Source organism: Barbus barbus (genome assembly GCF_936440315.1).
Source record: "Barbus barbus genome assembly, chromosome: 34".
In the NCBI taxonomy this organism is placed as follows: Eukaryota; Metazoa; Chordata; class Actinopteri; order Cypriniformes; family Cyprinidae; genus Barbus; species Barbus barbus.
In genome coordinates, this window is record NC_136762.1 from 28,055,253 (window position 1) to 28,070,173 (window position 14,921).

Consider the following 14,921-nt stretch of genomic DNA (forward strand, 5'->3'; position numbering starts at 1 on the left):
GTTAGAAAAAAGGTAAATCAACTAATTAAATCTTGCAGTTGGTATTTGACAGATTTTACTGTAGCCTACAGTAATTTGATAAAACTATACATTTAGTAAACATGTCTAAATGAAATGCCTAGCTTAAAAAAGGTGTTAAAAATGACCCAGAAGCTAACCCAGTGATGTGTTAATATTGCTATATGTTGTTGTGTTAGTAGAGTTTTGACCAATACATTTGTTTACACAAATATTAATCGTTGGATTATTTGGCTAAAATTTTGCATTAACCAGCATGTTATTGTTGTTATTATTATTATTATAGTCATGTTAAATTTAGAAATTTAGTTAAGTTCAGTGCACTGACAATATTTAGCCTACATTCAATTAGAACCATTTTTTTTTTAATCTATTGGTTTCAATTGTTTTAATTTACAAACCAAGCAATGAAGACACAAAAAGAAACAAGCTGAAGTAAATGTAATTAGAAACTCTCATAAGCTGACAGTGTGTGGAGGGAACACCTCCAGGAACAAACACATGACACGGCATAGGGAATGCCCAAAATGTAACAAGGCAAAAGAACAGGTAGCAGTCTTTAATTGGGCTTGTAAGTGATTTAACAATATGTATTTATTTGTCAATTTATGTAACCTGGAAGGACCCTTTGAATACAGTGTGTCTTCTACCAAGGAGAGACTGTCAAGGCAGCAAAAGGCAAAAACAAAACCCCAATATCTAGAAAACAACGTCAAATGTTACTAGGGGGTGCTTTCATTATTATAGACAGGCTGCCAGTTCATGAATAAAGTGTGAGCTTTATAAATCATTTTCCACGGGTCAGAGCACACATGATTTATTTCTGCCTTCTGTCTGTGGTTTTCGTTAAGTACCACTTTCACTTTTTTATCTGAAGTTATTTGACGAAACTTTAAAAATGATGTGATTATTATCCTATGACTCTGGAGGATAACTTTAAGCACTACAGTCTTGATCACTCAGTTGAAATGACTGACAGTTTTCAAATGGCTGTTAATCATCTGAGCTTTATTCATTTTTTGGAACCAAGTCAGTTTGACTTGTTCTCAAGATATAGGTATTTTGTTGAGGAATGACCAGACCAGACAAATAAAAACAAGATAAATAAATAAGCAAATGAACAAATCATTTGGACAATTGAACTCTTCACAATTTTGCCATGAAGGTCTGAGGATTATATATATATATATATATGCCAAATTATGTGCGAATATCAGGAACAGGATGACTTCATAAAGATTTGGCTTTACTGAAAACAATAACTTTACAGACAAACACTAAAACGAAATATAACCTTGTTGATGCTTAGGCTACAGCAAGGATTCATGCATTCCCGTGGAGTTATTAGCAAAAAAACCATCAGGCTTAATTAATGCACCACCTTGTGTCTGTTCACCAGATTCAGTAGCTACACTTGATTTCACAACACACATGACTACTCGTTTTATAATGCTAAACCATTCGGATTACACATCATTAAATGTAACAATTAAGGAACTGTCGGCCGCAAAATTAAAAATGATTAAAGGAAATCAAATAATAGCTTGGTTCTATGATTCAGGGGAACAATCCTTTTGTTTCTGGCCCTTGTGGTTCAAGGGTTATTACTTGAGTGACGGGGCAAATATTTTACACTTACAGTATTCTTACACACTAATGGTCACCTGATGTAAGATGAGAGACATTTACAGTGTACATATAGTAAACTCCCTTTAAATCATGATTGTCATATTTATTTGCAGACATTTGTAGGTACTGTTTTTTATTGAATAAAAAAGGCAACCTCACTGTTTCCCAACCCTGTTCCTGGAGGCACACCAAACACAACACATGTTCAACTCTTCATCATCACATCTCCGTCAGCTCATCACCTCTTCAGTGGAGACTCCACGACATAAAGCAGTCCGAGGAGGGAGACGTGCAATGCTGTAGAGCCTTCAGGGTTAGGAAACACTCCACTACATGTCTAAGTGAGCTTCAGAAAGACCAAGACAATGTTTCTTCTTTTTAGAAGAGCTGAAAAATGATACATTTACAGTACATTCAAACACAATGTTGTACATTGCCCTACAGGCTGCATATTTATTCCAGACTATATATGCTTGTTTTACCTAGGCAGCAATATTACCTAAAACACACACATTAATAAATATATAAACATATAGAAATGAGATATATATTACTAATAGTAGACGCTAATATCCAGGTGTTTATCCAGGCGTTTATTGACACGTACGTTATCCAGACGCAAAGAATCCTTTCTCAGCTCCGTCTAACGTCTCATATCTTACGTCTGACGCCTGATTACTATGGGATTTTGGCCAGACGCCAGGCGAGCGTATACACGTTAGTTCACCTCTCAGTTTGCTTCGCGATTTCAAAAAGTGCACAAATCACACCCCATACACACACACACACACACACTCACACTGGTGTTTCCACTACTGGCAGCAGCAGGAAGTGGCGGGAACTGGAGCTTGTTTACTGCAGATGTCCATTACAACAGAAGCCAGACAGAGATCAAATTACTAAAACAAAAGCATTGCTTAATAATCTACACATTATATAATAACAAAATCAGAAGATTTGCTGGTTTTTGTGCAAAAGTATATTGGTGTACAGTGCTGGGGGTAACGCATTACAAGTAACGTGAGTTACATAATCAGATTACTTTTTTCAAGTAACTAGTAAAGTACAGCATTACTTTTTAATTTACAAGAAAATATGTGAGTTACTTTTTCAAAAATGTAACGCCAGTTACTTTTTCCCCATTTATTGACTGACAGTGCACTGTGTGAACATGTTACTGTAGTTCTAGACTAAGTGTGAATGTGCATGAATTCATCCCACTCGCAAAAAAATGATTTAGTATTCATCAAAATGAATTAAAACAGTGAAATGCAAACTCAGAATATGACGCAAACCTGCAATAATTAAATATGTTAACACAAAATGTATCTAATCCCATTTTATTAACCAATGTCTTTGCTGCTGACCTTTGATGATCCAGGTCAGCCATACTAATAAGCAAAAATGACTTTATATAAACTAACAATTGTGCTTCATTGTTTTTTATTGCTGAAGAGTGTTGAACCTTCTTCTCATGTGTTCTACTTTACAGACGTCAATTTACTCTTCCTTCAGCCTGAGGTTTATTCATTACACTTTTTGGTGTGAAAGGGCTTTTATATTTGCTATAATTAGAACTTCTTGTATTAAAAACAATCTAGCCCTGCTCATATTTAAAAAGTAACGCAGAAGTAACGTAACACATTACTTTCCATAACAAGTAGCTAAGTAACGTAATTAGTTACTTTTTTAGGGAGTAACGCAATATTGTAATGCATTACTTTTAAAAGTAACTTTCCCCAACACTGTTGGTGTAGCCTAACAGCAGAGTCAGGTCAATATTATTTGTATAGCGCTTTTAACAATGCAAATTGTGTCAAAGCAGTTTTGCATCTGTGTGATATAAAGCTGGGTGGCTTTATATCAGCTTTACCGTATTTAGACGGGAAATAGTTTGTTGAAATAGTGTCATTCTCCTCTGGCCAGACAAAATCAGCAGTTTAAATCTAGACTAAAGCAGAATCAGATTGTGCAGAGGACTCATTTGTTCCTGTGGTCTTGTCCCGATGGCCGTCTTGGAGACAGGGTCTTCACTGGGGGTCAGTCTCTGGGGCTCATCTAGGTGTCCTGGCTGTAGAGGTCATTTCTAGGTGCTGATCCACCATCTGATCTGGATACAGTCTGGATCTGGGTGGCTACAGTGACCTCGGAATAAGAAAGAAACAGACTAATATTAGCGTAGATGCCATTCTTCTAACGATGTAACAAGTACATCAGGTGTTTTGGGAAGTGTTCCCGGTTCTGGTTGACCTAATTAATGCAGCCTATAGAAATGTGATAGTGTATTATGTGTAAACCAGGTTAAAGAGATGGGTCTTTAATCTAGATTTAAACTGACAGAGTGTGTCTGCTTCCCGAACAGTGTTAGGTAGATTGTTCCAGAGTTTGGGCGCTAAATAGGAAAACGATCTCCCGCCAGCAGTTGATTTTGATTTTCTAGGTATTATCAAATGGCCAGAGTTTTGAGAACGCAGTGGACGTGGAGGACTATAATGCGATAAGAGCTCACTCAAATACTGAGGTGCCAAACCATTCAGGGCTTTAAAGGTAATTAGCATTATCTTAAAATGTATACGATGTTTAATGTTCTGCAGTGTTGACAGAACCGGGCTAATGTGGTCATACTTCCTGGTTCTAGTAAGAACTCTAGCTGCTGTATTTTGAACCAGCTGGAGTTTGTTTATTAAACGTGAAGAGCAACCACCCAATAAAGCATTACAATAATCTAGCCTGGAGGCCATGAATGCATGAATTAATGTTTCTGCATTTGACATTGAGACCATAGGTCGTAATTTAGATATATTTTTAAGATGGAAAAATGCAGTTTTACAAATTCTAGAAACATGTTTTTCGAAGGAAAGATTGCCATCAAAAAGTACGATGATGATGACGAAGAATTTACAGAGCAGCCATCAAGTATTATACATCTAGGTCTAGGTTATTACATGCAAAAGTGTTTGGTCCAATAATTAACACCTCTGTTTTTTCAGAATTTAGCAGTAAGAAATTGCTAGTCATCCAGTTTTTGATATCAACTATACATTCTGTTAGTTTTGCAAATTGCTAAGTTTCATCAGGTCGCTAAAGAAATATAGAGCTGGGTATCATCAGCATAACAGTGAAAGTTAACACCATGTTTCCTAATGATATCTCCCAAGGGTAACATGTAAAGCGTGAAAAGTAAGGGGCCAAGTACTGAGCCTTGAGGTACTCCATACTGCACTTGTGATTGGTATGATACCTCTTCATTTACTGCCACAAATTGATGGCGGTCAGATAAGTACGATTTGAATCATGCCAGTGCACTTCCTCTAATGCCAACATAATTTTCTAGTCTATTTAAAAGAATGTTGTGGTCGATAGTGTCAAACGCGGCGCTAAGGTCCAGTAGCACTAATAGAGCGATACAACCACGATCAGATGATAAAAGCAGGTCGTTTGTAACTCTAATGAGAGCAGTCTCAGTACTATGATATGGTCTAAAACCTGACTGGAAATCCTCATATATATAATTTTTCTCTAAGAAGGAACATAGTTGTGATGATAACTACCTTTTCTAATATCTTTGACAGAAAAGGGAGATTCAAAATCGGTCTGTAATTAATTAATTCTTTGGGGTCAAATTGTAATTTTTTAATGAGAGGCTTAATAAGTGAAAAAGCTGAAAGTAACGGGACATACGGCCAAGTATGGTGATCCATACTCGGAATTCGTGCTCTGCATTTAACCCATCCAAAGTGCACAGGGAATTCAGTTGTGGTATTGAGAGCGCTGCACATTCACTCCCCCCACCTACAATCCCTGCTGGCCCGAGCCTCGAACCCACAACTTTTGGATTACAAGTCCAACTCTCTAACCATTAGGCCTCGACTTCCCACAGAATAACAGCCTAATAATAATAATAATTTGCTAATGACAATGATGAGTTAATAATATTCAGAAGAGGATCTATTACTTCTGGAAGCACCTCTTTTAGGAACTTAGATGGAACAGGGTCTAAAATACAGGTTGTTAGAGGACCCCTAGAGGTCAGTGGTTATATTATTATAGAGCAGAGTTGTAACACTTTTTGCTCCAACATCTGGTAAAGTCTTGTGCTTTTGTCTTAAACTTTGCTATAATTTCCCCACAGTTCTCCGCTAGAGATGAACGCAGTTTAGAAGACGCATGTTATCGTAAAATGATAGTTAGTGTCAAGTATCAGTGCTGTTGTTAACCTACCTCACTGCCAGGTTACCGGTTACCGAGCTGTTACCGGTGGGTTGAGACACTAATGTATGGATATCAGGTTAAATTTTGAACAAATTATTATTCACTTATAACATCTTCCCTTTTCATTACACTACATTTCAGATAATATGCTACTTGTGATTAAGTGAAAAAATTATATAGGCCTAGTATTAAATTTGCACTATGGAAGCTTTATATTGTATTAAAATATATATTCAAAATTCTATTACTGGCTGAGTACAATTTTATGCTGCTGAGTCAGATTTGGCAGCACATTGTGTTTCCGTGATTGGTTCTTGTACAGTATGTTTGTCATGTCTGTAAACTAGGGATGGGAAGATTCCCAGATTCACTCTGTAATGTAATAAAAACGTAATATTAATATGTAATTTAAAGCAAATAGTATAATTTCGCTCAAAGTGAATCATTTATCATTTTATAGGGAATTTGAACAGAATCACTGTTTTACAGCTGATCACTGAGGCGGCAGCGATTCACTGACCAAGCCATATAACATCAACTCTGCACTGGATATTAAAATCCAAAATATAGTGAAAACACTATTTAAGAGCACAGTAACAAGATCGGCAGATTAAGACATTAACCTGTAAGCACAAAACCCAAGATACTTCTCTTTTCAATATACATGAGATTTTATTTATATAAACCTAAAACATAAACTAATCTAACACATGAACACAAGCATTCACACATTCATACGTTGCAGAAAAAGAGAACGTGAGGAAAGGATGAGTTTAAGAGAATGAAAATGTGAAATCCCAAGTTTATAGCAATATGTGCTATTGCATAGACCTGAACAACCATCAATCACTTATTTAACCCTCACTTTGAGTTTCTCAATGAGGCAAAAATTTGTATTAACTGCACCGATTCAGTTAGAACCTGGAGGTTACTTGCTTGCTTTGCCAAGGGAATCCCTTGTGTCGTAGTCGTAGTGGTTGCAGGAAAGGGGTTCACCGAAGTTGCTGATTGGTTGAGAGTTCAGTAGTTGTTGAAGTGACGTCTTGGGAAGCCAATGTAGTTGTGGCTGGTAGAAGTTTTGAGGCGGTCACAGACTCCAGTTGAACTCGGAGACGAGGCGTGGCAGCAAAACCTAACTGGGTACACGAAACTCACAACGGACAACAAAATAAATTAAAGTAAAAGAATAAAAGGATGTAACGAGACTAGGTGGGTTTTCTTCTCATTGTGGTAGCAGCTGGCACGTGGCCCAGAGCACGCTCAAAGAGCAGCGTCAAAACGCGGTGACAAAAGAGAAGAAGAGGAGAGAGAAGAGCGCTAAGAGTACCAAGAGAGAGTTTGATGGTGTCCTGAGTTTTTAAACTTGGCTTCTGGACACATCCCCTCTGGTGTCTTGACCAATTACATAGGCTATTATCTTAGCTAGGGGTGTTCCTTCCAGCATAAATCAGCATGTTATCAGTCACATGGTCCGAATTTTACACACTCTTGCAAAGTATAATTTTGGATGTGATTTCTGTAACCAGAATATTTGACACAGAATCAATTGGAAGAAACGTTTCAAGCTAGAATTGTCAAACTCATACATACCAAACACGAATATGAATCCTTCAGCTATTCAATAATGATTAAAAAGACATACGTAATATTTGATTAAAACATGATAATCTAATGTGTGGGTTACAAACATAATATAGGTTATTTCTATGCAGAGAAATAATTCATAAGTCCTTTTAAGATGAATTTTAGTGCATATTAACAGATTGTCTCTAGTGTGTAGTTCTATGGAGAATAAGAGGCATGTTCTGTGACGACCAGAGAGAGGTTAAAAGGTCTCCTAAGGAATTCCAGTCTAAGCATTTGTCTTGTATGGGGAAGACCTGCCCAAGAGAGTCTGTAGCTCGTGATTTTCTATTACAGGGTTACATGTGACCATCAGTCTTGATTACTTGCCCCAAATTTGACAGTCTCCTTCCTGAATTGGAATTATCAATAAGTGTTCTTTTGTCTCAAGGTTGTAAGCTGTTCTGTGAAAGAGGCTTGCTGGTTAGTTTGCTTGCTTCAAACTAGTTGGCGCTAGGATTTGGACAGATTTATGACGTTGTCCTGTTACAGCTTTGAGGCCCCTCTTAGTGGAATCTCAGCTTCTCATGTTTCGATGTTCTGATCGAATCTTAAATTTGCCTGATTCAGTCTCTGATATCCTACAGCTCGGCGCATCGGCAAAAAAAGTTAACGATGCGATGCATCTGTTTAAAAAGTGTTTAAAAACCAATAATCTGTGACCAATATTTTATATGTAGATTGATTTCTCCTCTCGAAACTGTCTCAAGTGCGTTCTCTCATCACCGCTGCGCGTGAATATGACGAATCACAACAACACCACGGAGACCCGAGGAAAAGCGGGGATTAAAGTCCAAAACCTGACTTGAATTAACCTAACAAATCAATCGGGGCTAAAGCAGTTATAAACGACAATGTAAGTTCACACAGTCTAACTAATTTGTGCACGCTTTTTCTTAAGCAGGCCTTAATATCGATCATGGATCAAATCGATTCGCCGTGCATAAGTATAAGTAGCCACAGTGACTGAGGTTGATCTTTGTTAAATTTGCTTTATTGAACCAAATCATTTGACAGTGAGTCAGACTAACTGAAATAAGCTTGGCCTATTTGGTAAATGAGTTTTATGAAACAGGCCTCGAGGCGTTAGAAGTCAGAAGACACATAAGTTAATTTATGTTTTGCTGTCTGTCTGAACCAAAGAAATAAAAGCGATCATATTTTTTCCATTGCATCGTATTGCATCGGATCACATTGTGTCGAATCGAATCGAATCAAAATCGAATTCACTGCATCGTAATAGGGGTGAATCATATCGCTAGCTGCTTCAATGTATCGCATCGTTGGCTATGCATCGAGCTGCGTATCGCATCGGCCCCAGTTATGGAGATGCACATATACTGTAAACGCAAAAGAAGGTCTGTTTACAGTGTGGAATGTGTGGGTGCAAATGGAAACACAAATGTTATATTTGTTATGATCTCTTAATCACCATCAAGTTTACCCATCAATGGCAAATTCTGGTTCTGGAAACCCTGAAAATGTGAAAAGGGACTAGTTAGTACTCCCGAAGTTAAAAACATGAAAAAGTGGGTGATATAAAGACAGAAATGAAAGCAAGGTACAGAAGTTCAACGTGTTCAATAGATTGTACTGTCCTTTAACAACATGCCAACTGTTCCACTGGGGAAAAAAATCCAAAAAATCTTTCAGTTGAAAAAAACTCTATAACATGATGGGAGTGTTGAAAATGACATGTGATCTTTGTGACCTTTATAAAGTGCATATCACTGTAAAGACTGAAAGGCATTCAGACCGAAGGCAAAAGTAGCCCAAAATTGATTTTTTGTTTTTTGGTTTTTATAACAGTATAAACAGCACAAACCACACTCCGTCTGAGCCTTTTGATACTACAGTCTTTTGCAGTGCGACCTCAGTCTGAACAGTCAACACAATGAATGTGACTTAATAAGTCATATCCTCATATCATAACAGGTTCATGTTGAGCATACAGCAATCAAAAGTGAAGAACCTTAAAGCAAAGTAGCTAAACACTAAAACCAACAAAGCAGTTGTGATCAGATCACCTGTTCACTTTCACAGTAATCTTGATCTTGTTTTGGGTGATAAACCCATCTGTCAGAGCTGCTCGATAGCTCTGGCGATGCTGGAGAAGAGGAGCCTGAGCTCCAGGGACAGAAACTACTTCAGTCGACAGCCACAATACTCAATAAGTCAAGAACGGGTAGGTTAACTAGCCACAGATAACATTACCCTCTCTCTAATGTCAGTTCAGTGGCTCTGACATAAAAGTTGCATATGTTCCATGCAAATGGTCTATAAACTTTGCCCAAATCTCATGAGATCAGAATGATTAGCTACAGCACAACATAACTGTTTACTATAAGGTATTGTGACATATTTTCAACATATAGAACTGGCTGCAGACCCTACTGATTCTGTACTGAGAAAAACTAGTCTGTTTTTATATTACTGTACTGTAATTACTGTATTGAATACAATTAAATTACTGCAAACTTTTCTTTTTCCACTTATTTCGACACTCCACTAGACTAATTATTTATTTGTACGAATAAACTTGTACCAAAAACGTATTCCTCTTTCTTATAGGTACATCTGCCAAGAGTAGAAAAAGGAAGACCAAAATTGAAACAACACTTGAGGTCTTTTCTGAAAAGATTAGCAGTGCTCTCGAGACAGACGACTCAGAGCTTCACTTGAGGAAGCAAGCAGCACTACAAGAGCATGAGCTCAATAATTTGACCATGTTCACTCAGTTTCTCTTCACATCCAGCTTTCTATCAGGCACCATCCACCCTCCACGCCTTACCAACATTCCTTAAACACCCTTCACTTCCTTTCCGCATGGCTTCACCTTCATCATTTAACGAGACAAACAGCCAGCCTCTATTATTCTTGATATTGCTCAACCTCCGCTGTTAAACAATGCTCCAGCAAATGCCCCTGATCCGGCTCAGCCCTTCAGCCAGGTGCCAGCACGCTCTCAAGCTCTGGATATGTCCATATGTGTGACTGAGATCGAGCTCTGGTCTTCCAGTCACCTGAACTGCTCCTTCACCACTGAGATGCTGCAGATGGCAGACAACAGATGGACCCAGAGAAAGAAGAACAACATGCAGCAGGAGGCTTAGATAACTGAACCAAATGTGCTTTACTGGAGATCTCAAGTTAAAAAAATACAATAAACAAAAAGTGGGCAAAATGCAAATCCAAAGACACATAAAGACTTCTTGGTGAAGCTCAAGACTTCACACAAGTTAATGAAAGAAGTATGTTTAAACATGCTAAAACACCCCTGCAATCAAGCCTGGCCCTTTATGGGCCCACTTAGGGCTACCAGCGCAGGGTCCCTGATAATTTGCTCACTGGCAAAACGTTGGCCCCTTAGCACTGGCCCTGCACGGGCAGCCCTCACTTAGCCTCCAGGAAGCCTAAGTGCTGTTTTATTGAAAATAATAAAGTTTGAAGTCACCATTATGGAGGTAAGCGCTTGCTTTAGTTGGGCTCTTGACCCGTGACTTCTTAACTTTAATGTTTTTCTTGCTGCTGTAACTGTTTTTCTAAAGCACACTTGTTATAACAAAAGTTGTGAGAAGACAAACTGACCAGGTGGTGATGGTTACTTATTGATGACTCCGTCATCATGTAGTGTGCTGAATCACTGATCTCATCCAGAGGCTGGTCTCTGAGAACATTATATAGGTTTAATAATTTCACTTTATAGTGACCCTAGAATACCACTGCACGAAACATTGTCCTGCTCCAATATTTTGAATGTTTTTAAGTCATATGCAGAAATGATTTGGACAGGGTCATGTAGACTCACACAGATATCAAGATTCAGTGTATGAACCTCAACAATGGTGACAATCAACAAAAACACACAGTTAGAGCAATCACAGAAAAACTTAAGTTACAAAGTCAAGTGTGAGGAACCCAACTAAAGCAAGCGCTTACCTCCATAACGGTGACTTCAAACTTTATTATGTTCAATAAAACAGCGCTTAGGCTTCCTGGAGGCTAAGTGAGGGCTGCCGTGCAGGGCCAGTGCTAAGGGGCCAACGGTTTGCCAATGAGCAAATTCTCAGGGGCCCTGCGCTGACAGCCAGTAAAGGGCCAATTCAGGCTTGTTTACAGGGACAGGTGGTGCTAATAATCGAATGAGCAGCAACACAATGCACTCAGCAGCTCGGGCCAAATAGTAGCTGGGAGAGACATTACACAACTATAAAATGTTCATCCAATCATTGCATTTGGTCCGAATGCAATAACTGAATGTCCTACCGGCTTGTCAACCTATTTACAGTGATTGAATTAGAAAAAAAGTGCCTGTACCCACTTTTTCTTTTTTTAAACAGCAAAAATTATTAATGAGATGACAAAACAAACAAACAAACATGGTCCAGACTTAAGTCAACAAGGCTTTAAAACAAAACACCCTTGCAAGAGCAGAAACCAAAAATGGGAACCAAATTAAAACAGCTTGGAACACAATCAAGTAAAAGATGCTTGAACATAAGAGACAACTACAAAACATGAATGGCAGTGTAATGCCTTGTAGAACAAGACACACAAAATAATTTCAAGACAGCACATTCCTTTGCAGGAGTTAAGACTTCCACTCCCAGCATCTGCATTTGACTGGATGGCCGATATCCTGCCCTACATCTCCTTATCTCAGGAGACCTCTAAAAAACAGGATAAATTTGAGGGAACATCTGGAATGGATTTAGAACAGAACCTTCAATGTTGTTCCTGACCGGTTTACCGTAAATAAAAGTTGCATAATCAACAGTACAAAGCATGTGGCATCTGGAAAGGCTCCAGCATAGACCCTCCCTGATATCTCCTGATCGTTTAACACAGTAATTCAATGATTGTATCAACCAGGAGAGACGTTTTTATGATGAGACTGGGCGTTGAAGTCTCACAGATACATGCCCAATGGGACACTCTCATGACCCCCGGACAGCTCCCCCTTTCGTCCTCCCTGAATTCCAAGGGAATGCGTCTTTTTTTTTTCTTGTGCAAAGAACACCCAAACGTTTATTGACTCTCTGCCAAAAGATATTCCTTTATTCCTATTTCTATTAAAACAATATACTCAATAGACAATACATACTAACGTTGTATCTGCTGTCTTTCATATGCTTGGTGTGATCATTTAGAAGGTAGCATGTTAATCGATGCATTAACCCATGTAGTATATAAAATTAAGGTATGTACATTGTGTATGCCAAATACCTGTTGTTTGATTTTGAATGAAAGCTATTTGCGTCAGCAATAATTTGGTGTGGATGAAAGTTGACTTTTCTCATCATAATGTATAATTAAAAAACTTGTATAGGGATCTGCTAGGATATATTCTTCATTTACGCACGGAAAACTGAGCCGTGCGGTGTGAATCACACTTGTGATTGGATCAAACAGCAAAAGGGGCAGACTGAAATCAGCCTGTTAAAGACAGACGCCCAGCTTTGCTTAGTGCTTTCTCGCGCGCTGTTTGAAAACCTGGGCTTCGTCTCATTGAGTCACGCCAAAGCGCTCCCAGCCATTAACATCTGGCCGAGCATTGAACAACTATCAATACTTAGTTAAACTTCTGAAGAAACCATTGAAAGTCTGAAGCTACGCGAAAGGAACTCAAGGAAGAACTTCAAGCGTCATCACGTCACAAAGAAGCCAACCAACCACCGAATGGCATTCCTTGAAACGCGTCAGACGACGACACATCAGCAGCCAATCAGTCGGAGGTTCCCTCGGAGACCGTGCGGAAACACCCGATCAGCTGTCAAACTCAACTTAAAGCAAGTAATCAAACAATTCTCCATAATTCTGCTGGAAACTGGTTGAAGTAATTTAAGAGCAAAGATAGACAAGTTCTCTGCTTGAAACTTCCTCAGGGCAAATTTCAGTAACTGGAAAAAGAGTGCTAGTTTAAGCTTTAAGTTCATTGCCTGCAATGTTTGTGTGTATACGTATTCTGTTTTGTGTTATTTTAGCTTAGTAGTATGGTAGAGTAGCAAATAAACTTTGATTTATAAAAGAAATCTTCTGTCTGATGCTATGTGATTTTCAAGTCTGAAACTATTTGCCAAAGATTGCGTTACCTATGCTCAAGTTACCTATGCTCAAAAATGACCTAATCAATTCTGTATTACTGTGGCCACGGGAATAATCTGAATTGTTAAAACATACTGGTTTTAATGCTTGCTGGACAAGTCATTAATGAGGTATCGTTAATAATGTATAAGTTGGACGTTTGATTAATATCAATTAATTATAAATATCTAATCAATACAACCCGACTTCCAAGAGCTAAAATTAAAATAATAGTTCTGTAAATTACTACAGCAGGATCCAATACTGACAGTGCAAACCCTAGTAAATCACCTTGCATGATTCGTTTATACTGTCCTCCCATAAATGTTGTCTGAAAGAGAAACAAATGCGTAAGCAAAATATTAGCTGCAAAATAACTGTCTACACCTTTTCATCGCTTATGTTTCACTGTGTGTCTTTAGTAAATCCAGACTTTATGCAAAAATGCAGGTATATATAAAAGGTTCACATTTTCAAAGTCCCCTCATGCTTAAAACGCTGCACCATCATCCCTGTCCCAAAGAAACCCAAAATAACTGGACTTAATGACTACAGACCTGTGGCTCTAACATCTGTGGCCATGAAATAATTTTAAAGACTGGTTTTGGCTCATCTGAAGGCCTCCACCGGACCCTTACTGGACCCCCTGCAGTTTGCCTACAGAGCAAACAGGTCTGTGGATGATGCAGTCAACATGGGACTGCACTTCATCCTGCAGCATCTGGACAGACCAGGGACTTATGTGAGGATTCTGTTTGTAGACACCCTTCAGAATAAACTGACACAACTCTCCGTCCCCACCTCCATCTGTCAGTGGATCACCAGCTTCCTGACCGACAGACAGCAGTTAGTGAGGCTGGGAAAATTCACATCCAGCACTCGAACCATCAACACTGGAGCTCCTCAGGGCTGCGTTCTCTCCCCACTGCTCTTCTCCCTCTACACCTACGACTGCACATCTAAAGACCCCTCTGTCAAGCTCCTGACACAACACTATTATACATTATTTATTCACAACACATACTTATTTTTTAATTTCAAATTTGCACATATCAGACCTGTACACACATAATTGTCAATATTGTGTTTTTGCTATTTTGAACATTGTCTATTTGTATATTATTCTTTTATTATCTGTGTCCTGTCCTGTTGCTGTCTTTCTGTTGCACTGTGGAGCTTCTGTCATTATAACAAATTTCTCGTATGTGTAAACATACCTGGCCAATAAAGCTCATTCTGATTCTGATTCTGAAAAGGTTCGCATTTTCTTTCCTTGCAATTATTGTGCAGCTTGTTTCAGTGCCAGAGCCACTTAAAAATACATTCAGTCACAGACCTATTAATAAATAATTAGA